Source organism: Ovis aries, chromosome 3 (genome assembly GCF_016772045.2).
Source record: "Ovis aries strain OAR_USU_Benz2616 breed Rambouillet chromosome 3, ARS-UI_Ramb_v3.0, whole genome shotgun sequence".
Classification (NCBI taxonomy): Eukaryota; Metazoa; Chordata; class Mammalia; order Artiodactyla; family Bovidae; genus Ovis; species Ovis aries.
Genome location: NC_056056.1, coordinates 17,614,065 through 17,640,388, shown reverse-complemented (window position 1 = coordinate 17,640,388; position 26,324 = coordinate 17,614,065). Strand labels below are relative to the sequence as shown.

Genomic DNA, 26,324 nt, shown 5'->3' with positions numbered 1-26,324 from the left:
AGCCCAAGAGGGTAAAGGGACAAATGTCAGCTTCAGTAATGATGCTAGTGATTAAAACAAGGCTCCTGCCCCCACATAATTTACCCCCTTCATAAGCCCAAACCACCACCAGGCACTAACCCTGGACTGTCAGAATGCTCCTCTGGGATGTGGATCCCTCATCAAGAAGGGAGGCTGATGGAAAAGGAGAGGGAAGAAAGAGATGGGGGTACAGTGTTCCTGGGATCGTATAGTATAAGGAGACAGTGCTGTAAGGTAAATTCTCTCTCAGATTCTCCAGGTTTCTTGTGGCATTTCCTAAGGTTTTGTATTAGCGCCAATAATCAGTCTTAATTACTGCATTTGCCAGGGTCCTGGGCATCCTGACTCAGCGCCAGTGATGTGCTGTGTCAGCAGGAAGTGATCTCATTGACTTTGTGGGAAGTTCTTACACTGTAATGGAGAAAACAGAGTCCAAATAAATTGGATGGAAAAGAAAGTCCTCATCAGCAAGAATGGGAGTTTGAAGCATCAGAAGTGACTGTGGTGGGATGCTGGGGACATTTTAAATGGGAAATGCTGTTAACTTTGATCTTTTTTTTTTTTTTAAGTCGCTTCAATCGTGTCCGACTCTGTGCTACCCCATAGACGGCAGCCCACCAGGCTCCCCCGTCCCTGGGATTCTCCAGGCAACTTTGATCTAGGAGGAGATAACTTGATACAACACAAAATAGAAATTGGCAGGCAGATCAAAGTCTTTTATTTTCATCACAATTGCAGCGCATATTGCTTATAACTTATAAAATTGTATAATTCTCTCAAATAAGGCTGGGAAAATCCTTTATAACTCTTTTACTAAGGAAGCTAGTAACTCTCCTTAATAAAACAGATCTCTACTGGCTTGAATTTGATTTGTATGTTAGAAAAAAAGTTGTCCTTTAGCTTCTGGTTTCCAAGGGGATATTTTTTCTCCCCAGAAATATATTGCTTATTGGATGGTATATCTCTAATTTTGGAAACCATATGTTCTAGGTATTCTGGGAGTGATCTGGGTTTCAAATACTGTGTCCAATCTTCCCAGAAGCACAACATACTTGAGAATCCCAGGAGTGACAGTTATCTCTAAGTGAACACTCTCTACAACTCAGGGACTTATGCTCAGTAAGCCATTTAATTTTTCACAGCAATTCTTTTTTTTTTTTTTTTTAGTATTTTCTTGGCCAGTGCTGTATAGAATGTGGGATCTTAGTTCCTTAACCAGGGATCGAACCCATGCTCCTTGCATTGGAAGTGCAGTATCTTAACCACTGGACCAAGTCTAATTCTTTGCAATACTATGGACAGTAGCCCTCCAGGGTCCTCTGTCCATGCGATTCTCCAGGCAAAAATACTGGAGTGGGTTGTTATGCCCTCCTGTAGGGGATCTTCTTGATTCAGGGATTGAATCCACCTCTATTATTGTCTCTTGCACTGGCAGGTAGATTCTGGGGCAGGAGGAGAAGGGGACGACCCAGGATGAGATGGCTGGATGGCATCACAGACTCGATGGATGTGAGTCTGAGTGAACTCCAGGAGATAGTGATGGAAAGGGAGGCCTGGCGTGCTGTGATTCATGGGGTCGCAAAGAGTCGGACACGACTGAGCGACTGAACTGAGCACCACCTAGAAAGCCCCAGGCATTGCTGTTACTACCTTTTTTATCTATTTGGAAACTAAGATTTGGAAAGGTGGCTCAGTATCTCCCAGTTGGCACATGGGTTCGTAGTCTGATATTTTAACTAATATTGGAAAGCGATGATGCTCTTTCCCTTGGTTGTCAAATCTCATGCACTTCTTCAGTCAACAGAGTTCCAAGATGACCCTAGGACACTTGCACACCCATCCAATGCCCTTCCCTTGATGGCTGGCAGAACCTGGGAAGATGATGGGATCTCAACTCTTGGGATTAGATTCTTAATTGAGTGACTCTGAGTTCATCAAAACAGGGATGATCCAGGTGGGTGTAACTTGGCCAGGTCATTCCTTTACAGGCTTCAAAATGTCCCTTCCAGAAGTCAGAGATGGGAAACTTTCAAGGACCTAAAGGTGGGGTTATCTGGCTGGCATGTGACTCCACCTCTGGGAGCTTTGTTCCTCAGGCCAGCAAGCAAGAAAAATATTTCCTTCTCAGCTTCCACATAAGGACAAAGCCTAGGGCTCCTTGATTTCAGTCCTTGTCACCTTGAGCAAGGAACCAGCTACATCATGCCCGACTCCTGAGGAAGCTGTGAGATGGTGAATCTGTGTTATTTTAAGGCATGTGTCTATACAACTCTGACATGTGGCATAGAAAACAAATATACCTTCCACCTCTTCCTAGACCACCTTTGATCTTTCCTTCCACATGTATATATGGAGCATTTATTATGCATTAGAATGCATGCAAAGATTTGTAGCTACAAGGGTCAGCAAAAGCAAATGAGGTTCCTGCTCTTGAAGCTTATGATAGGGAGAAGCAGAGAGATGTGAATCAAATAACAACACCATATGTGTGAAACTGAGCCAGAAATAAAGCAGGTCACCCCACCCCCTGCCCTGCCAAGGCACCATTGGCAACAGAACAAGGCAATAGCATAAGTCCTTGCTCAGGAGAAACCATGCTTCCTGGGCAGCCTGAAGGTCTTGAGGTTGCAAGTGGGGATTGAGGTGAGAGACATGGGGGCTGGGCCCTCAAAGCCTTACATCCTAAGATCTTCCCTTTGTGAGAACAATAGGAAGTGAAAGGAATGTGAGAGAGGAGGGTGTGGTGGGCAGGACAAGGGGAAAGCATGGGGGACAGCCTGTAGGAGGAAGACCAGGATCGCTCAGGGAGCCATGTCATAAGGAGGAGAAGGGTGCAGGTAGGTGGCAGAGGGAGGTCGGATGCAGGCTATAGGATCTGAAGAGAAGAGGAAGTCTGCAAGGCTCCAATGTTTTCACGTCTTGGAGGCAGGCAGCGGCAGCCTGGCAGGGAGCAGACTTGAGAAGGAAGGTCTTGCTCTGGCTCCCGGCTCCTGTCTTCTGAGCATATCTGAGGGGACCCTCTCTCTGCCCAGAGCCCAAAGTAGGGTCAGGCATGACCTTTCCATCCACAGCAGAGATGGCTGTAACTATGAGAGTGGGGGGCATCTCTGATGATGAGGGAACAGAGAGGAAGAGGCAGGGACAGAAGTATCTGGGGACAGCCTATTTCCCTCTAACCTGTTTGAGTGACTTACATCCTCTCTCTCTTAAATTAAAAAAAAAAAAAACACTGAGCAACATGCACTGCATGCCTTAAGTATCAAATAGTAGAACATTTAAATAATAATAAATAAATTTGGTGTTGATTGGTTTAGTCGCTAAATCATGTCTGACACTTGTGACCCCATGGACTGTAGTCAGCCAGGCTGCTCTGCCCATGGGATTCTCCAGACAAGAATACTGGAGTGGGTTGACATTTCCTTCTCCAGGGAATAAATAAATAATATAAATCATGTTATAGCCTATCCTATGTTTACATAATATAAAAGAATCACTTAAGTAACTGAATTTCAGAAGCTATCACATGACATAATGGTCAAGGATCTTTTATAATGGTCCCAAGAAAATGCGTGCACCAGGACCCAAGGAATGTAGCAGTGACCTCCACAAGAGAGTGAGCCAGACTGCCGTTGAGTGCTGGAGTGTGTCCAGTGGAGACACGGGTCAGCAGTGACATGCCACAGGGACAGGGACTCTGGCTGCAGCAAACCCAGGAAATGCAATATGTGGCATAAATCCTTCTGGAGGTGGTCGCCAATTAGCCCACCATAGGACTACCAAGCAGACGACCCACAAACTAGAGAACAGTTACACCAAAGAAGTCCTTGCCCTGTTGCAAAAGTTCTAAGGCCCGCAACAGTTTTCTCAAGCTTGGGATCTGGCAGAGGGACTGAGAACCCCCAGGGATTTGACTTTGAAGGCCAGTGGGATTTGATTACAGAACTTCTACAGGACAGGGGAAACAGACTCTTGAAGGGCACAAAACAACCCTTGTGCACACCAGGGCCCAGGAGAAAGGAACAGTGACCACAAAAGAGACTGAGCCAGACTTGCCTGTGAGTGTCAAGGAGTCTCTGGCAGAGGCCTGGGTCAACAGCAGCCTGCCACAGAGTCGGGGCACTGACTACAGAAATAGCTCCGGAAGGAATGAAGAGGCTGAGCCAAAACAGAAACAGCGCACAGTTGCGGATGTGTCCGATGGTGACAGTCAAGTCAGATGCTGTAAAGAACAGTAACACATAGTAGCATAGGTCCATGACTCGGGGTAAATTGGAAGTGGTCAGACAGGAAATGCAAGAGTGGTCATTGACATTCTAGGACTCAGTGAACTAAAATGGGTCAAAATGAATGAACTGAATTCAGATGAGCAATATATCTACTACTGTGGGCAGGAATCCCTTAGAAGAAATGGAGCAGCCATCATAGTCAACAAAAGAGTCTGAAATGCGGTACTTAGGTACAATCTCAAAAATGACAGAATGATCTCTTCTTGTTTTCAAGGCAAACCATTCAATATCACAGTAATCCAAGTCTATGTTCCAACCAGTAATGTTGAAGAAGCTGAAGTTGAATGATTCTATGAAGACTTACAATACCTTCTAGAACTAACACCTAAAAAAGGTGTCCTTTCCATCATAGGGGACTGGAATGTAAAAGTAGGAAGTCAAGAGATACCTGGAGTAACAGGCAAGTTTGGCCTTGGAGTACAGAATGAAGCAGGGCAAAGGCTTATAGAGTTTTGCCAAGAGAACCCCCTGGTCATAGCAAACACCCACTTCTAACAATCTCAAAGAAGGGCAATGCCAAAGAAGGTTCAATCTACTGCACAATTGCAGTCATTTCACATGCTAGCAAAGTAATGATCAAAATTCTCCAAGCTATGTACAAGTTGGATTTACAAAAGGCAAAGGAACCAGAGATCAAATGGCCAACATTTGTTGGATCATAGAGAAAGCAAGGCAACTCCAGAAAAATATATACTTCTGCTTTATTGACTATGCCAAAGCCTTTGACTGTGTGGATCACAATAAACTGTGGAAAATTCTGAAAGAGATGGGAATACCAGACCACCTGACCTGCCTCTTGAGAAACCTGTATGCAGGTCAGGAAGCAACAGTTAGAACTGGACATGGAACAACAGACTAGTTCCAAATAGGGAAAAGGAGTACGTCAAGGCTGTATATTGTCACCCTGCCTTTTTACCTTATATGCAGAGTACATCATGTGAAATACTGGGCTGGATGAAGCATAAGCTAGAATCAAGAAATATCAGTAACTTCAGATATGCAGATGACACCACCCTTAAGGCAGAAAGTGAAGAGGAACTAAAGAACCTCTTGATGAAAATAAAAGAAGGGAGTGAAAAAGTTGGCTAAAGACTCAGCATTCAAAAAACTAACCTCATGGCATTGGTTCCCACCACTTTATAACAAATAGATGGGGAAACATTGGTAACAGTGACACGCTTTATTTTCTTGGGCTCCAAAATCACTGCAGATGGTGAATCTAGCCATGAAATTAAAAGACACTTGCTCTTTGGAAGAAAAGCTATGACCAACCTAGACAGCATATTAAAAAGTAGAGACATTACTTTGACAACAAATGTTCATCTAGTCAAAGCTGTGGTTTTTCCAGTAGTCACATATGGATGTGAGAGTTGGACTATAAAGAGAGCTGAGCGCTAAAGAACTGATGCTTTTGAACTGTAGTGTTGGAGAAATGTCTTGAGAGTCTCTTGGACTGTAAGGTCAAACCATTCAATCCTACAAGAAATCAACCCTGAATATTCATTGGGAATATTGACGCTGAAACTGAAGCTCCAATACTTTGGCCACCTGATGTGAAGAGCTGACTCACTGAAAAAGATCCCAATGCTAGGAAAGGTTGAAGGCAGGAAGAGAAGGGGATGACAGAGGATGAGATGGTTGAATGACATCACCAACTCAGTGGACTTGAGTTTGAGCAAGCTTTGGGAGTTGGTGATGGACAGGGAACCCTGGCATGCTGCAGTCCATCAGTTTGACACACAAAGAGTTGGATATGATTGAGTAACTGAAGAACAAAAAGAAAATGTAAGCATTAAGATATATTACTGCATATTTAAGTTAAATACCTTTATTAATTTTAAGTCCATGATTTAGCCAGCCATAAGGCTGATGACTCAGATGGTTAGGAATCAGCCTGCCATGTAGGTAGACCTGGGTTCGATCCCTGAGTTGGGAAGATCCCCTGGAGAAAGGAATGGCTACCCACTCCAATATTTTTGCATGGAGAATTCCATGGACAGAGAAGCCTGGTGGACTACAGTCTATGGGGTCCAAAACAGTCAGAAACAACTGAGTGATTAACACTTTAACCAACATGATCAGATGGGCCTATGGCCACACAGAATCTAATACACCCTTTTTGCTTGTTTTGTTTTAGCCCAAATTGTATTTATTGTGAATTTTTCATTCAAGGGCATCTGGAAAAAAATTAATTTTGATTTAAAACTGAATGAATAAAAAGACTTCACATTTAACATCCGACTCACTGAATCAGATTAGAGGAGCCTCTGTAGACGTCCCAGGTGGCTCAGATGGTAAACAAACTGCCTGCACTGCAGGAGACACAGGTTCAGTCCCTGGGTCGGGAAGATCCCCTGGAGAAGGAAGTGGCAACCCACGCCAGTGTTCTTGCCTGGGAAATCCCACGGACGGAGGAGCCTGGTGGGCTACAGTCTGTGGAGTCGCAAAGAGTCAGACGTGACTGAGTGACTAAAGAACAAGAACAAAATGCAAGTTTTAGGAATAAGCCAGAATGCTCTCTTTAGCCAGGAGATGGAGCGGCCAGTGTCCTTGTGTCCCCAGTGCTTGCCAACACTTCCCCAGGATGCATTTCATCTGCAATCAGACAGCAGGCTTTAAATTCTAGCTCTGTCACAGACCTGCTCTGTGACTCCATGGAATCTATTAATTATATGAAATATTTACCTGTTGAGGTGGTGAAAGTTACAGGAGATAAAATATGCAATGTGTCTAGAAAATAGTGTCTGATTGATAAGCAAAAAATTCATTTCCCTGGTTGTGTCTTTTCATCAAAAGCAGCTGATTTAACCTCCAGTTTTAGGTCATTTTCCCTCCAAATAAAATCTTATCTTCTCAAGAAGTAAAGTAACAAAAAGTGAAACTTTTATAATATTACCTAAATGCCTCCTGGGATTCTGCGAATGGAGAAGCAGAGTTCATAAAAAAAAAAAAAGAAAGAAAGAAAAGAAATCTAGCATTTCATTCATTTTCAGCAGCTGCTGCCTCTAACATATGGAAGGCTGTAACTTCACAAGGAAGTGAAAGCTTACCTCCTACCAGGTGCCAACATATTTTAAGAAGAGAGATATCACAACTCTGGAATTATTGAAAACCCATGTTCTTTCTCTCCAGTTGCCTGGAGCTGACGCAAAAAGTCACATTTTGAAAATCAGTATATGACGTCACTGGGACTGTCTATCAAGGAGGTGACGGTGGATGTGGCAGACAGTGGAAAACAGAACTATATTTGAGGGGCAGAACTATATTTAGAATTTTGTTACACAGGGCTTTTCTGATGCTCTGAAAACCTGTAAAAGCTCTCATCTCTCAAAGTACATTTGACAGTTCACGGCCCTGCAGTCCAAAAACTTTGCTTAGAGGTGTTTCTATCTTTTCCTCAGCTCTCCATCTCTTTAAAGGTTAAAAACCAGAAGGTAATTGGCATGCGTCCTCTCTATGTACCCACGTTCAGCTCATTTTAAGTGTCTAATTGACTTAAATAACCTTCAATTCATCTTGGAACTGTTTTGACATAGCAAAGAAAATATAAGGATGTCTATGACCTACTGGCATAATAGCATCTTGAGAAGTAAGGGGAGAGTATTTGTGAGGGTGTGTGTGTGTGTGTGTGTGTGTGTGTGTGTGTGTGTGTTTACCTTGCCCAGGGAACAGCAGTGCCCGTATTTACTGTTCCTATTTCAGTCCTTTGTCATCACTGCTGTAACTGAACCCGCTGTCATCTGGTAGGAATATTTACCCGCAGGCTCTGACTGGCTGGTAAGAGTGAGTTCACATCTGGAGTCTAGACTCAGCGACTCTGCGGGCAGGCTCCTATCCCAGAGCTCTGTGGGCTCCAGGGCTCCATCTCAGGGCGCCCAGCTCTGCTGATGTAAGTGGGGGGCTTCCTCATCTATCTCAGCAGCCCTTCCTTCCAGACTCCCTCCAGCGTCCACTGTCCTAGCTCTGGCTGTGCACCTTGGAGGTCAGCTCCTGGAGGACCCCTCCCTGCTCCCTTCAGTGACCCCCACTCCACCCTCCGCCATGCTGAGGATGCTTTTTGGGTGCATCCTTCTTCGGGTGGGAAGGAGACAACTTCTCACTGAGAAATCAGAGCCAACGAGAAATCTGAAGATTGATGATTCCTCTTGTTAGCTTGTTAGTGTTGATGGTTGTGTTGAGTTGGAGAGAAGAGGTTTGATAAAGTACAGGAGAGAGAGAATCCGATGTTGTGAAAAGGACGCAGATGTTGGAATATACGATTTGGGCTCAAATTTTGTCCTCAACCATCACACCAGATGTGGAACCTGGAAAGTCTCTGAGGTTCAAATTCAGGTGAGCTGTCAATTTAGGGGAAGAGTGGCCATCCCATAAAGTTGTTGGGAGAAATACATAGGTCAGAAAATGCAACATTTGTTAAAGTGGGAAATAAAAGCTAGTTCCCCTCTTTCTAACATGTATATCCCATATTCAGATGAGAGAGTGACTCTTTAAACCAAGGTAAGAAAAATAACCTTGATATTTGCTGAAAATATAAGGTTGTTGCTTGTTTGGGGGTAGTATAGGCTGGATTAGGGGCTGCTGAAATCTTCATGTGAGTTGAGAAGATTTTAAAGTTGGTTCAACAGCAATACCTACTTTTAGATACAAAGTAACAGAGAAAAAGACAACCACATTCTTGTGGCTGCAACATTTCCCATGTGGGATCTTTTTCTTTTTTTTACTCTTGCTTTTTCTTTTTTTAAATAAAGTGTAACTTCTGTGAGGCTCTGATAATATGTGTGTGATTTCTAGAGAGTTAGACTGGAGCCCCTCGGAGTTAAACCTTCCTTGGCATCCCATGCTTGGCATTTGAGAGATTCTTAATGAATGTTCATTGCTTTATTAATTAATTTTTTTTAGCACTGGATCATCTTTAGTGTATTTCCTGCCTAAAAATGCTATAGTAAACTGTAACAAAGTTAGCTATATGTATCTGTACCTAATTAATTATATCTGTGATCAAGTGACACCTAAATAACTTCCCTGTAAAGTATAATCATTTGGATGTCTACCCAGCAAACAAAATCAAGACTTTGAGAAATTATAGTTTTCTTTCAGAAATTTATTTAATTATATTGAGGTCAGCAAACCATGACTTGCAGCCCACAAGACAAAAACTCTAAATCTCTTGCCAAACCAAAAGTATATACTCTCTGGCCCTTTGCAGAAAACCTTTGTCTATGTCTGTAATTATATAAATAAAAAGAATTTTTAAAATGTGGTTTTTCTCATTTAAAATAAATAAATATCTATTAGTATAATCTTATCATGATGCTACTTGATTTAAAATCCATCCAACACTCCCACTGATGACAGTCTTAGTCAGTTTTCAATTCAGTTCAGTTCAGTTCAGTCACTCAGTTCTGTCTGACTCTTTGCGACCCCATGGACTACAACATGCCAGGCTTCCCTGTCCATCACCAACTCCCGGAGCTTGCTCAAACTAATGTCCATCGAATTGGTGATGCCATCCACAGAGGATGTGATCTCATCCTCTGTTGGTCCCTTCTCCTCCTGCCTTCAATTTGGGTATAGACTTACTCTATTCAGTATATAGTATATATATGCCACCCAAATGACCTTCTCTGAACCTAATTACTTCCCAAAGGCCCCACCTACAGATACCATCACACAGAGGGTAAGGGTTTCAGTGGATGAATTTGAGGAGAAATGTGGATGTGAGAGTTGGACCGTAAAGAAGGCTGAGTGCTGAAGAATTGATGCCTTCTATTATGGTGCTGCAAAAGTCTCTTAAGAGTCTCTTGGACAGCAAGAAGATCAAACCAGTCAATCCTAAAGGAAATCAACCTTCTCCTGAAATATTCATTGGAAAGACTGATGCTGAAGTTGAAGCTTATTCCAGTACTTTGACCACATGATGTGAAAAGCCGACTCATTGGAGAAGACCCTGATGCTGGGCAAGATTGAAGGCAAAAGGAGAAGAGGGTGGCAGAGGATGAAATGGTTAGATGGCATCGCTGACTCAGTGGACATGAATTTGAGCAAACTGCAAGAGATGGTGAAGGACAGGGAAGCCTGGCATGCTGCAGTCCATGGGATCACAAAGAGTCAGACATGACTTAGCGGCTGAAACAACAGTAAACAGCTCAGTCCACAGTGACTATGCAATAAATTCCTTACTGAGGTGTAGAAAGCCCTTCTCTATATGATGTCACTGTGATATTCTGACTTCATTCCATGCCATTTGGTGCTATCTGACTTGCGTTCCAGACAATGGTCAAGATCCTATAAGATGCAAAAGGAACAGACAGGAGGGAGAAGGTAGCTTTGCCTGAGGACATCAGAGATACATGAGTGGAAGGTATTTGACATGGGCTCTGAAGAATGGAAAAGGAGTCGCAGGATTGGGGCTAGCGGAGGTGAAGGTCGCTGTGATGTGTGTGCTGCAGGAAACCAGAGCACCGTGGAGGAGAGACTGGCATGTGAGGCCAATCCGGTGTCACGGGTCTTTTCTACTGCTCACTCTGCACCTGTCTTTGGGGAAGTACTTAGGTTTATAAGCTTCCACATTCTCATCTGTGGAATGGGAACGCTGACAACATCTAGATTGTAAGGCTGCTGGGAAGAAGAAACAGAAGTGAGGTGGCACAGTGAGGGGGCATGCATGACTGTCAGCTGCGGCTGCCCTGGCCATGACCTTGTCGTGGCCCTTGTGTTTGCCCACACCACTCCCACAGCAGAACCGCCTCTGCGCCCTGCCTGTTGGTAAAGGCCCAGCTGGGGAAGAATCTCCATTACAACCCTGGGTGCTGTGGTCACTCAAAAAAAAAAAATCAAACCACCTAAAGCATCTATAACCAGCAAGTTGTCAGCCTGTCATTTCAGTACACATGTCTGCTGTGGCCTTCAAGAAATATTTTGAGCCTTTAAGAGACCAACAATCAAAGATTTATGTTTGATTTGGGTTTGGTTTTTACACCTATCATTTTCCAGTTTGGTAAATAGTAGTAGAAATCTAGCAGGTTAACCAGACCTAGTATTTAAGTTTTAAAACCATGAAAGCATATGAAAGGCCAATTACTAAAAGGCCTACTGTAACCCTTATTACATTTTAACATCACTGGCCTGTATAGCTAAGTGTAAAAATAGATTTTAAAAATTAAGTGCTTTTATTATAAGTCTATCCATGTGTGGAACTCTTCTTCAGGCCAAGAGATATAGTATGTTTTTTAAGTTTGGCATATTTTTTAACAGTTACAGTGAAAATCCCTAACACCCAAGCTAACTATTTGCTTTATTTCTTTTTCATGTAAGTGAAAATTGAGCCCAAGTAAAGATAAAGTTATGGATTAAGTTTTCCCTTACCTAGTCACCAGAATTTGCCAATGTACATGTCAAAGTTTGTGTCATGAGGGTTTTGGTGTGTCATCTGCCTCAGCTGGTAAAGAATCTTCCTGCAATGCAGGAGGCCCTGGTTCAATTTTTGGGTTGGGAAGATCTGCTGGAGAAGGGATAGGCTACCCACTCCAGCTTGGGCTTCCCTTGTGGCTCAGCTGGTAAAGAATCTTCCTGCTATGCGGGAGACCTGGGTTTGATCCCTGCATTAGTAAGGTACCCTGGAGAAGGGAAAGGCTATCCATTCCAGTATTCTGGCCAAGAGAATTCCAAAGGAAGGTCACAAAAAGTTGGATACGACTGAGTGACTTTCACTTTCGCTTTTCACTTTCAACCAATTCAGAAGTAACAGCTGGCATTGACCAATGGTTGTGTATGCACACATGAGTATATGTGTGTGCAGGCATATGTGTATGGTGTGTACCTGCTTGTGTGCACATTTGTACACACAGGCCAGTAGGTCTGAATGTGATACATGTGAATGCTGGCTGATGAAACATATTTGAATAACAGATACATTGACTCCATTGAAGGTTTGCTGGCTCAAGGATTGGAAAGGAAGTAAGAACTTTGTCCCTATTGATTATGACGTCCCCACCTCCCTTGAGTACATTCTTGCCTTTGGCTGGAGGTCTTGTTGGGTTCACAGCAGGATCTGATTTTGAGTCATGCGTTCTTCTCCCTAGTCGCTGAATTCCTCCTGGGCCTGATGGACAGGAGCCAGAATTCTACAGAGATCTGGCTCACACCACACTTATCTGTGACAAGCCTGTTTGGCACATGAAGTGGGAACATCTTCATTGTCACCAGCAGTAGCAGCAGCAGCAGCAGCAACTCTTTTCCGGTAGCACGCCCAGCCCTGCACTAGGATTTCTTCTGTGGAGCCACAGTCCAAACCTCTTCTCAGGGGCCAGTCCCAGAGAAGGTCAGTCCTGGGGAAGGCGGGGGGAAGGTGAGGGAAGAGCTCGTCAAGTACTGTTATTTTATAGATAAAGGATTTGAGGCAACAGAGAAGGCTTTGCCCCATAGCGGACCAGACTGCCTTTGGTGAAGCCAGCAATAGAAACAGCATCTCCAGACTTCTGTGTAGAATTCTTTCTATCATCACATGCTTCCTGATCTTCTAAAGAGACTGCTAAGAAGATCCCATATTTTAGCTACATTTTACATTGGATGGACATTGTACATGGTATCTGACATAGAATATACCTTTGAAAACAATTGTTTGAATGAATTAGTGAAAGAATGAATGGAGTCAAATTCCATTGATCTAGAAAAGATTTCAAGAGGCAGAGATGTGTCCATATTGTTTAAGAAGAAATAATTTAGATCTCATGCATAGCATGGTACTCAGTTAATTCTAACTACAATTGTCCTTGTCAAGACTGGGGCGTGCATCGTTCTTTTCTGTTGAAGTTTTATCCTGCATGTAGCTGACTTTGCTCTTGGTATTAGAATGAGAAAATTCTAAATGCAGTTGAATGCCAAAGAATTGATGCTTTCAAACTGTGGTGCTGGCGATGACTCCTAAGAGTCCCTTGGGCAGCAGAGAGATCAAACCAGTCAATCCTAAAGGAAATCAGTCCTGAATATTCAGTGGAAGGACTGATGCTGAAGCTGAAGCTCCAATACTTTGGTCACCTGATGCAAAGAGATGACTCATTGGAAAAGACCCCGATGCTGGCAAAGTTTGAGAGCAGGAGGAAAAACGGGTGACAGAGGATGAGATGGCTGTATCACATCACTGACTTAATGGACATGAATTTGAGCAAACTGCAAGAGATAGTGAAGGACAGGGAAGCATGGTGTGCTGCCGTCCATGTGGTTGCAAAGAGTTGGACACAATTTAGCTACTTAACAGCAACAACAAGAGTACTTCAGAAGTGAAGAAACATATAAATAAGAATTGCAGCCAAAGCCAAAAATTACCATACCTGCTATGAATAAATTATGGTGGAGAGGGATTATTAATTTGAATTGCCACTTTCTTACTCCTAATGATTTTGTTACTTTTTAAATAAAAGTTATAAGAAATGTAAGTTGAGTATAGTACAAATAATATCATATATGTAACCTATTATACATATAAGTTGGTATAAGAGATATAAACTGAATGCAAAGGAGTTTGAAGAAATGAGGTGGGTTGTCTCCAACTTTGCCAATGAAAGAATTAATACAAACAGGAATTGAGAGGATGCATGCTTTTGCAAATTATTGAAGACTTTCTCATATCAGATATTTCGATGTAATAGCTGAAAGCTTTCTCAGTTTCAGGTTCAGAAGAATTGCATGTCATAGAATTTTAACCTTCAAATTCTTGGCCACATGGTGGAAAGTCCGTTTTGCAAAAAAAAAAAAAAAAAAAAAATCTTACTATCTGTATCTTGTTATTCCTACTCCAGGTTAAAAGTGAGTGGAGTTATGAAGAATTGCTGCATAATCTTTGAATGAGAAGTTACAGAAAAGATCTGTTTGCAATTATTTTACTCAGTTAAGGATAACTTCCCTTAGTGATGAAATACAAAACATCACCATTTTATGTAATTTGGAGATTTTACTGCAGTCCACAAAAACTGCAATCAATTTTCAAAAACCCGATCACAGAGTAGATATGCAGAACACAAACTGGTAATACAGGACATATGGTTTGATCACCCTGATGTCCGAACTCTTTTTGTAATTCTGCATTTGAGATCCTATCAGGTATTTTTGAGGCAGAAACTGTGTAGAATTAACTTGCTGTGTCTCCTCTTGGTGGCAGTTAGAGTTGCATCCTAGTCCATCAGATAAGGATATCTATGGGATGACAAGATGAGGGAGCATTTACATATTGGATTCCCTTGGTCAAAACTCCAGCTTTGGGGAAGAAAATTGCGGAGAAATGCAGATGGGGGTGGTGCTGACCGCCTGGGAGGCTTCTCTGGAAACTGCGGCCCCATTTGAAAGTGAAGAGCCCCAGAAATGACAGATGCAGTTCCCTTAGTCATCATCAAGGCACCTTAAAAACGTTTAAGACTGCTTTTTTTTTTTTTTTTTTCAAAAGAAGACACGTAAGACTGTTTTTGTTTGTTTGTTTTTTAAGATTAACTTTAGGTTCACAGTAAAATTGAGAGAAAGATACAGAGATTTCCCATATGTTTCCTGCCTAACACACACAGAGCCTCCCTCCTACAAACATCCTTCACCAGACAGTACATTTGTTACAGCTGATGAATCTGCACTGACCCATGCTGGTCACCCAGAGTCCATAGTTGATGTCGGGGTTTACTCTTGGTATTGTGCTTTCTGCGGTTTGGGCAGATGTATCCATCACTGTAGTATCATACAGAATATTATCACTGCCCTAAAAATTCCCTCTGCTCTGCCTGTTCATCCCTCCCAGCCTCCAATCCCTGGCACCACTGATCTTTCTAGTGTCTCCATGCATGCGAAAGTGAAAGTGTTAGTTGCTCCGTCATATCTGACTCTTTGCCACTGTAGCCCACCAGGATCCTCTGTCTATGGAACTCTCCAGGCAAGAGTTATGGGAGTGGGTTGTCATGCCCTTCTTCAAGTTTCAGCTTCTCTAGAATGTCCTTTTGTTGTAATCATAGAGTAAGTAGCCTTCTTAGACTGGCTGGTTTCACTTAATAATATGCATGTAAGTGTCTACCAGGTCTTTTCATGACTTGGTAGCTCATTTCTTTTTTGGTGCTGACTGAAGTTTCAGTGTCTGGGTCTACTCAAGGTCCCAGAACTCCCTTCTCTCCAGATCCTCTTATTTCCTCCACAGTCAGCAAAATCTCGAATCATTTGTTCTGTAACACAGACTTGCACACCTAGAGGTTTTGCCTTTTATTTTTTTTCCTCTCTTAAGAGTTTCATAAGAGGTTAGGTGCTAAGGTGCTCAGTCGCTCAGTCATGTCTGACTCTTTGTGACCCCATGGACTGTAGCCCACCAGGATCCTCTGTCCATGGGACTCTCCAGGCAAAGATACTAGAGTGGGTTGCCCTTTACTTCTCCAGGGGGTCTTCCTGACCCAGGGATCGAATCCATGTCTTCTGCATTGCAGATGGATTCTTTATTGCTGAGCCATCAGGGAAGCCCTTAACGCCTAACTCGGGTCAGAAGTTCTACTAGTCTTAGGGGCATTGGTGTGTAACACCATCTCTGCCCTAAGCTGCTTCCTGTCTGTGGAGATTTTGAGAGATCAGAGGCACCTGCTGTATGTCACATGCTGTGCGAAGACCTGGACCACACCACCCTCCACATCACCAGTCTATCTTTTTCCTGGCTGGTGGAGTCCCTGGAAAAACATACCTGTTCCCCAGCCTGAGATGCCACGCATCACAGAGCAAGAGCCCAGAGAGAAGGAGGCACTTTTGCAGGATTGCAGGGCACAGTTTCTCCATTTTCCCCAGGCACTCATAGTCTGTGTTCCGATGAGTGGAAAAAAGAACAAGACACCACTGAGCAAGGCTTTCGAACACAATTCAGCTGGAAAAGGACCTCTAGACATTAGCTCGCACATCCTCACTATTAAAAAGTAATGTGGATGCAAAAAATGCCTCACAGTGAAATAGTCACACAGTAGAAAGGATTCCAACCCAGCTCTCTGAATGCCTTCCAGATAGTCACTGTGAAGACAGACGGGTTCCCAGATGAGCGAATGCAGAGATGGGGTCTTCCCAGGCTGTGAGCTAGTGGGGTCATTCTCAAGCCTGTTCCTGGAGCCACACACCCAGGTGGACTCTTTAAATGCTCTTCTGCTTAAGTGCATCTCCTTACTCCCTCTTTTTTTTAAACTAAAATAATTTTGTTGTTGTTGTTGTACCACACACCATGTGGGATTTTAGATGGCTGATCAGGGGAACCTGGGAACCTGTGCCCTGTGAAGTGGAAGTGGGGCATCTTAACAATTGGACTGCCCCCCCTTTACTGGAAGTTTTCCTACTCTCATTTGTAAGAATTTTTGCCTGAATGTAGGTTATATACTTTGTGAGATGTCATTACATGATGTATTTCCCTAAGGTCCCTCTCCCAATTTCTGGCCAGGAACTGTTCCATTACCCTAATTTTAATTCACTTATTCCTCATAATGATTTTATGCTGAAGGTACTGTTGTGGATACGGTGGATACCCATAACAGAATGGATATTGTTATTGATATAGTTCCACTAAATGAACAACAAGCTGAAGCTTTGGCAGTAAATTTCTTGGGTGCCAAAAAGCTGTGTACCCTTACCCCCATCCCCCACCCTATCCCAATTAGAAGTTCCTTTAGAAATGGAATTACAACTCCATTTTTTTTTTTTTTTTTGGGTCTCAAAACACCATATGTAGCACATAGCAAGTGCTCAGTTATTTTTCAGTGTATGAATTAATGCATTTCTAATGAGAAGCAGACTTTCTGTATTATTCTAGTGTTTTGTTAGAAATTTCTTGTTGTAAAATATGTACCCTTGGACAACAAGGAGATCAAACCAGTCAATCCTAAAAGTAGTCAACCCTGAATATTCATTGGAAGGACTGAGGCTGAAACTGAAGTTCTGATACTTTGGCCACCTGATGAGAAGAACCAACTCACTGGAAAAGACCATGATGTTGGGAAACATTGAAGGCAGGAGGAGAAGAGGGGGTCCGAGGGTGAGATGGTTGGATGACATCACTGACTTAATGATACGAGTCTGAGCAAACTCTGGGAGGCAGTGAAGGACAGGGAAGCCTGGCATGCTGCAGTCCATGGGGTCACAAAGAATGATCAATAACAAAAATATGTACTAATTACTTGAACACTACCCTGCTCCCTTGTTCACCTAGTCCAGGAAGGAAAGCAAGCAGTCACCAATTCACAGTCTCTGCGTGGGCTCTGTTGTCTCCAGATGAACAAAGGTGGGGTTTAGGACAGGAGGATCCTTCCCTTCCCCCACTCCAGAGTTCAGTTCAGTTCAGTCGCTCAGTCGTGTCCAACTCTTTGTGATCCCATGAGTTGCAGCACGCCAGGCCTCCCTGTCCATCACCATCTCCCGGGGCTCACTCAGACTCACTCACGTCCATCGAGTCCGTGATGCCATCCAGCCATCTCATCCTCGGTTGTCCCCTTCTCCTCCTGCCCCCAATCCCTCCCAGGATCAGAGTCTTTTCCAATGAGTCAACTCTTCGCATGAGGTGGCTGAAGTACTGGAGCTTCAGCTTTAGCATCATTCCTTCCAAAGAAATCCCAGGGCTGATCTCCTTCAGAATCGACTGGTTGGATCTCCTTGCAGTCCAAGGGACTCTCAAGAGTCTTCTCTAACACCACAGTTCAAAAGCATCAGTTCTTCAGCGCTCAGCCTTCTTCACAGTCCAACTCTCACATCCATACATGACCACAGGAAAAACCATAGCCTTGACTAGACGGACCTTAGTCAGCAAAGTAATGTCTCTGCTTTTAAATATACTATCTAGGTTGGTCATAACTTTTCTTCCAAGGAGTAAGCATCCCCCACTCCAGAGGAAGACATCATTTCAGTTGTTTTCTGAACTTTTTTTCCCTAAAAGTGAGAGCTATGGGAACCATCTTGGCATAGGAAGGAAAGATTCCTGAGTTGGGAGGCAGAAATACCCTTTAAAAATTTTTTGGCACAGGAAAGTTGGCTATTTGTTTGAATTGGGAAGATCAGAAAGACAGCAACTGTCTCTTCCCGCCTTCCCTCCTCCAAGCCCTCAGATTCCCTCTCCAGCAGGCTCCTTCCAAATGTGCAGTCACCACGTGCCAAGGCAAACTCAAGCTTTGGATCGGCATTGGAACTGGCGGGCACCCCTTTGGCCAGCGCTGATAAGGTTATACAGCTGTGTTCTCCAACACAATGGGCGCTGTGGTGGATTAGGCCGTGAGTTGGTATTTAGACAAATTGGGCAGTGTTTTCTAAACTTTCTGAGCCATATGTCCACACAAGAATGGGATAATGAGTGATGTGCAGAGGTAGCAGCAATAAGCTTCAACAAAAATAACATTTCTAAACCAGCAAAACCTCAAACACATGGAAGGCAAACGTTTCTAAACCAAAGTTCAGCTCCCCCCCACCTCAGTCAGCTAAACTATAAGAGTAGTCATTATTCTCATTATTACAGAATCCTTAATTTGTCTTTGCATAATACTTCCCTTTCTCATGTCTTCACTTGTCTTATTCACCCAGTTGCATTTCTAATGGTTCCATCAGAATAGGGGGAGTGGGACTGGACTTGGAATTATCAAGACAGTCCCCTTACACATAATCATTGTTTTTTGTATTGTTATTAAGATATATCAGGTGCACATGGTATGCTGAGGCTGAATCAAATGCTGTATGAACTGAGACGCATACTGGAGACAGACAAAATTGGGGGCAAGAATTTGTCTTCTGGTACTTCTTGATATTCATTAGAAAACACACTAGCTTAAAAAAAAAAGGATTTTAACATCTGTGTGCAAAAGGAATGTAGTGACTGGGTCAAGTTTAAAAGATGAAGTTTGAAGGGGGAAATGTTTTGGTTTGAATTTTCCTCCATCACGGTCTGATCTTATAAAAGCCATAAAATTTATCTGAATCTCAGCTCCACAGCTATACAATGGAGATAATTACATTAGTATTAAAAATTTTAAGTTATGTATAACATGGCGCCTGGCACATAATAAGCCATCTCATGCCTGAAAGTAACTCTTAATCTAATTGCTTTCCTCCATTCTTTAAATGTCAGTAGCATCTCCCAGTTAAGAGAGTGTGACCTCTTGTGTAAAAACTTACTGGATGCCTTCTAACGTTCCCCAAACAAACAAAGCACAATTCTTCCTTAGGGGTGGAAGCTTTTTCAATTTAACTCAAGCCAAAAAAAAAATTGATTTATTTTGGAAAATTTCTTTAAAAATTCATCAGGCTATTGTTTCTGGGATTGGAGTTTGATTTGGTTTAAATTATGACCATACAGAATAAATCATGTAAATAAATAACAGAAATACCCTTTAATTTCTGAGCTGAGGAATCTGAGTACACTCTGTGCTGAATTTGTAAACACTCAGACAATTTCTAGACAGAGTTACTGAACACTAGGACTCTTCTCCCTGCCCCTATGAGAAAACCAGGCATGCAGAAATAGTCCTCCAGCCAGCAACATGCTGATCAGTGGTCAAAGAATGAGCCATACAAGTCCTCAAGCCACAGTTCCAGCACTGTTTCCAAAATATAAAAAATCACCATCACTTTGCATTTGGGTGGGTGCATTGGTCCTTGAAGTTGGAAGGAGCCATAGCAATTCTTAGATATGGAAGCATCATTGATACAGTTAAGGTTTCATGATGAATTCCTGGTAGAACCTTTAAGGCAGTTCCCAGTTTTTGTTATTTGTATCTTGTACATGATCTCCCTTTACCTTCAGAGAGATGACTTCGTCTGTCCTCACAATGCACACTCTCATTTCACGAGACATGTAAGAACTACACTCATGTATATCCTCTCATTTGATCTGTTTGAAATTGTCCCCAATGCCCAACGAAGTCCCAGAATGTTGGTATGATTTTCCTGCCTCATATGCTGAGATGTGTGAATCCAAGATAAGACAAACACATCTCTCTTTCTGATGACACACTTGGTGCTTTCATCAACAGCATTAAATTGCAAGGAGAGTAACTTGCTATTTCTTTACTGACTTGCATCTGGGCTGGAAGAAGCACAAGCTGGAATCAAGATTGCCAGGAAAAATATCAATAACCTCAGATATGCAGATGACACCACCCTTATGGCAGAAAGTGAAGAATTAAAGAGCCTCCTGATGAAAGTGAAAGAGAAGAGTGAAAAAGTTGGCTTAAAACTCAACATTCAGAAAACTAAGATCATGACATCTGGTCCCATCACTTCATGGCAAATAGATGGGGAAACAGTGGAAACAGTGACAGACTTTATTTTTTGGGCTCCAAAATCACTGCAGATGGTGAGTGCAGCCATGAAATTAAAAGATGCTTGCTCCTTGGAAGAAAAGCCATGACCAACATAAATAGCATATTAAAAAGCAGAGACATTCCTTTGCCAACGGAGGTCCATCTAGTCAAGGCTATGGTTTTCCAATAGTCATGTATGGATGTGAGAGTTGGACCATAAAGAAAGCTGAGTGTGGAAGAATTAATATTTTTGAAATGTGGTGTTGGAGAAGACTCTTGAGAGTCCCTTGGACTGCAAGGAGATCCAACCAGTTCATCCTAAAGGGAATCAACCCTGAATATTCATTGGAAAGACTGATGCTGAAGCTGAAGCTCCAATACTTTAGCCACTTGATATGAAGAACTGATTCATCTGAAAAGACCCTGATGCTGGGAAAGATTGAAGGAAGGAGGAGAAGGTGGTGACAGAGGATGAGATGTTTGGATGGCATCCCCGACTTAATGGACATGAGTTTGAGTTAACTCTGTGAGTTGGTGATGGACAGGGAGGCCTGGCATGCTGCAGTACATGGGGTCATAACTAAACTGAACTAACTTGCATGCTTGTTGTTATTTAGTTGCTAAATCATGTCTGTAGCCCACCAGGCTCTTCTGTCCATGGGATATCCCAGGCACAAATACTGGAGTGGGTTGTCATTTCTTTCTCCAGGGAACCTTCCACCTCAGGAATTGAACCAATGTCTCCTGCATTGGTGGGCAGATTCTTTACCACTGAGCCACCCGTCTCCCACTTAAAAAAAAAAAAAAAGAACAAAGGAGAGGAGGAGGAGGAGGAGGAGGAGAAAATATGAAAGCATGGTCAGTTTGGTTCATCTTTTAATTTCATGGCTGCACTCACCATCTGCAGTGATTTTGGAGCCCAAGAAAACTAAGTCTCTCACTGTTTCCATTGTTTCTCCATCTATTTGCCATGAAGTCATGTGACCAGATGCCATGATCTTCTTTTTTTTGAATGTTGAGTTTTAAGCCAGCTTTTTCATTCTCCTCTTTCAGGACAGAAATGGTATGGACCTAACAGAAGCAGAAAATATTAAGAAGAGGTAGCAAGAATACACTGAAGAACTGTACAAAAAATGTCTTCCCAACCCAGATAACCACAATGGTGTGATCACTCACCTAGAGCCAGACATTCTGGAATGCAAAGTCAAGTGTGCCTTAGGGGGAATCACTATGAGCAAAGCTAGTGGAAGTGATGGAATTCCAGTTGAGCTATTTCAAATCCTTAAAGATGAGGCTGTGAAAGTGCTGCACTTAATATGCCAGCAAATTTGGAAAAACCAGCAGTGGCCACAGGACTGGAAAATGTCAGTTTTCATTCTAATCCTAAAGAAAGAAATGCCAAAGAATGGTCAAACTACCACACGATTGTACTCATCTCACAAACTAGAAAAGTAATGCTCAAAATTCTCCAAGCCAACCTTCAACAGTATGTGAACCATGAAATTAAAGATGTTTAAACTGGATTTAGAAAAGGCAGAGGAAACAGAGATCAAATTGCCAACTCCACCGGATCATCATGAAAGCAAGAGAGTTCCAGAAAATAGTCTATTTCTGCTTTATTGACTACACCAAAGCCTTTGACAGTGTGGATTACAACAAACTGTGGAAAATTCTTCAAGAGATGGAAATACCAGACCACCTGACCTGCATCCTGAGAAATCTGTATGCAGGTCAAGAAACAACAGTTAGAACTGGACATGGAACCACAGACTGGTTCCAAGTTGGGAAAGGCATACGCCAATGCTATATATTGTCACCCTGGTTATTTAACTTACATGCAGAATACATCATGCTAAGTGCTGGGCTGGATGATGCAGAATCTGGAATCAAGATTGCCTAGAGAAATACCAGTAATCTCAGATATGCAGATGACACCACCATTACAACTGAAAGTGAAGAATAACTAAAGAGCTTCCTGATGAAAGAGAAAGAAGCAATTGAAAAAATTGGCTTAAAATTCAGCATTCACAAAACTAAGATCGTGGCATCTGTTCCCATCACTTCATGGCAAATAGATGGGGAAACAATGGAAACAGTGAGAGACTTTATTTATTTATTGATTTTTGGCTCCAATATCACTGCAGGTGGTGACTGCAGCCATGAAATTAAAAGACACTTGCTCCTTGGAAGAAAAGCTATGACCAATCTAGACAGCATGTTAAAGAGGAGAGACATTACTTTGCCAACAAAGGTCCATCTAATCAAAGCTATGGTTTTTCCAGTAGTCATGTATGGATGTGAGGATTGGACAATAATGAAAGCTGAGTGCCAAAGAATTGATGCTTTTGAACTGTGGTATTAGAGAAGACTCTTGAGAGTCCCTTGGACTGCAAGGAGATCCAACCAGCCAATCTTAAAGGAAATCAACCCTGAATATTCATTGGAAGGAGTAATGCTGAGGCTGAAGCTCCAAAACTTTGGCCACCTGATGTGAAGAACCGACACATTGGAAAAGACCTTGATGCTGGGAAAGATTGAAGGCAGGAGGAGAAGGGGACAACATACAGGATGAGATGGTTGGATGGTATCACTGACTCGATTGACATGAGCTTGAGCAAGCTTGAAGAGTTGGTAATAGATTGGGAAGTCTGGTGTGCTGCAGTCCATGAGGCCGTAGAGTGAAACATAACTGATCAACTGAACTGAAATGAAACAGGGTGACAATATACAACCTTGATGTACTTCTTTCCCAATTTGGAACCAGCCCATTGTTTCATGTCCAGTTCCTACCTGTTGCTTCTTGACCTGCTTACAGATTTCTCAGTAGGGAAGTGAAGTGGTCTGGTATTCCCATCTCTTGAAGAGTTTTCCACAGTTTGTTGTGATCCTCCCAGTCAAAGGTATTGGCATAGTCAATAAAGCAGAAGTTTTTCTGGAACTCTCTTGCTTTCTTGATGATCCATCAGATGTTGGCAATTTGATCTCTGGTCCCTCTGCCTTTTCTAAATCCAGCTTGAATGTCTGGAAGTTTGTTGTTCATGTAGGGTTGACACCTGGCTTGGAGAATTTTGAGCATTACTTTGTTAGCCTGTGAAGTAAAAGTCACTCAGTCATGTTTGACTCTTTGTGACCCCATGGACTATACAGTCCATGGAATTCTCCAGGCCAGAGTACTGGAGTGGGTAGCTGTTCCCTTCTCCAGGGTTGTTAGCCTGTGAGATGATTACAAATATGTGGTAGTTTGAGCATTCTTTGGCATTGCCTTTATTTTGGATTGGAATGAAAACTGACCTTTTCCAGTCCTGTGGCCACCGCTAATTTTTCCAAACTTCCTGGTTCATTGAGTGCAGAGCTTTTATAGCATCATCTTTTAGGATTTGAAATAGCTCAACTGGAATTCCATCACTTCCACTAGCTTTGTTCATAGTGATGCTTTGTACGGCCCACTTGACTTCACATTCCAAGATGTCTGGCTCTAGGTGAGTGATCACATCATCATGATTATCTGGGTCATGAAAATCTTTTTTGTACAGTTCTTCAGTGTATTCTTGCCACCTCTTCTTAATATTGTCTGCTTCTTAGGTCCATACCGTCTCTGTCTTTTGTTGTGCCCATCTTTGTATGAAATGTTCCCTTGGTATCTCTAATTTTCTTGAAGAGATCTCTAGTCTTTCCCATTCTATTGCTTTCCTCTATTTCTTTGCATTGATCACTGAGGAAGGCTTTCTTGTCTCTCCTTGCTATTCTTTGGAACTCTGCATTCAAATGTGTATATCTTTCCTTTTCTCTTTTGTGTTTCTCTTCTTTTCTCAGCTATTTGTACAGCTTCCTCATACAACAATTTTACCTTTTTCCACTTCTTTTCCTTGGAGATGGCCTTGATCAGTGCCTCCTGTACAATGTCACAAACCTCCATCTATAGTTCTTCAGGCACTCTATCAGATCAAATCCCTTGAATCTATTTTTCACTTCCACTATATAATCATAAGGGATTTGATTTAGGTCATACCTGAATGATCTAGTGGTTTTCACTACTTTCTTCAATTTAAGTGTGATTTTTGGCAATAAGGAGTTCATGATCTGAGCCACAGTCAGCTCCTGGTCTTGCTTTTGCTGACTGTATAGAGCTTCTCCACCTTTGGCTGCAAAGAATATAATCAATCTGATTTTTGTGTTTACCATCTGGTAATGTTCATGTGTACAGCCGTCTCTTGTGTTGTTGGAAGAGGGTATTTGCTATGACCACCGTATTCTCTTGGCAAAACTCTGTTAACCTTTGCCCTGCTTCATTTTGTACTCTAAGGCCAGACTTGCCTGTTACTACAGGTATCTCTTGACTTCCTACTTTTGCCTTCCAGTCCCCTATAATGAAAAGGACACCTTTTTTTTTTGGTGTTAGTTCTAGAAGGTCTTATAGGTCTTCATAGAATCATTCAACTTCAGCTTCTTTAGCATTACTGGTTGGGGCATCGCCTTGGATTACTGTGATACTGAATGGTTTGCCTTGGAAATGAACAGAGGTCACTCTGCCATTTTTGAGATTACATCTAAGAACTGCATTTTGGACTCTTTTTTGCCTGTGAGGGCTACTCCCTTTCTCCTAAGGGATTCTGGCCCACAGTAGTAGATATAATGGTCATCTGAGTTAAATTCGTTCATTCCAGTCCTTTTCAATTGACTGATTCCTAAAATGTCGATGTTCACTCTTGCCATCTCCTGTTTGACCACTTCCAATTTGCCTTGATTCATGGACCTAACATTCCAGGTTGCTATGCAATATTTTTATTACAGCATCTGATTTTACTTCCATCACCAGTCACATCCCCAACTGGGTGTTATTTTTGCTTTGGCTTCATTCTTTCTGGAGTTATTTCTCCACTGATCTCCACTAGTATATTTTGCACCTACCAACCTGGGGAGTTCATCTTTCAGTGTCATATCTTTTGCCTTTTCATACTGTTCTTGGGTTCTCAAGGCAAGAATACTGAAGTGGTTTGTCATTCCCTTCTCCAGCTGATCATGTTTTTTTCAGAAGTCTCCACCATGACCTGTGTGTCTTGCATTTTCCTGCATGGCATGACTCATAGTTTCATTGAGTTAGACAAGGCTGTGGTCCATGTGATCAGTTTGGTTAGTTTTCTATGATTGTGGTTTTCATTCTGTCTGCCCTCTGATGGATAAAAATAAGAGGCTTATGGAAGCTTACTGATGGGAGAGACTGACTGTGGAGGAAACTGGGGCTTGTTCTGATGGACAGGGAGGCCCTGAGTAGTAAATCTTTAATCCAATTTTCTGTTGATGGGCGGGGCTGTGTTCCCTCTCTGTTGTTTTGCCTGAATCCAAACTATGGTGGGGGAAATGAAGGTAATGGTGACCTCCTTCAGATGGATTTGTGTGTGCCCCATTGTATTCAGTGCCCCGACCCTGCAGCAGGCCACTGTTGACCCTCACCTCCGCCGGCGACTCCTGGACACTCACAGGCAAGTCTGGGTCAGTCTCTCGCTTCTTTCTACTTGCTCCTGGTGCACACAAGGGTTGTTTGTGCCCTCCAAGAGTCTGTTTCCCCAGTCCTATTGAAGTTTGGTCATACACAGTCAATGCACAGTCGTATGTTGCAAATCTACAGTAACTTCCTGAGCCCAAGAAGATATATTAATGCTAATGTCCCAGGGCTGGGGTTTTCGCCTCAATTTCTGGAAAACTATTTGCTTTGATTTCTGAACTCTTTACCCATTTCTCAAAATAAGAA

General features: G+C 42.5%; 1 long non-coding RNA gene across 2 annotated transcripts; it reads left to right on the top strand.

Annotated features, from left to right (window-relative positions):
* The first annotated feature begins 8,105 nt into the window (after window positions 1-8,105).
* Window positions 8,106-23,513, top strand: LOC132659561 (uncharacterized). Of its 2 annotated transcripts, XR_009600115.1 has the most exons (3): window positions 8,106-8,639; window positions 12,389-12,627; window positions 21,629-23,513. It is a non-coding gene; the product is annotated as an uncharacterized LOC132659561 (long non-coding RNA). The 2 variants fall into 2 exon arrangements; XR_009600114.1 differs by lacking the exon at window positions 21,629-23,513 and having other exon boundaries at window positions 12,389-13,741.
* The last annotated feature ends 2,811 nt before the right edge of the window (window positions 23,514-26,324 follow it).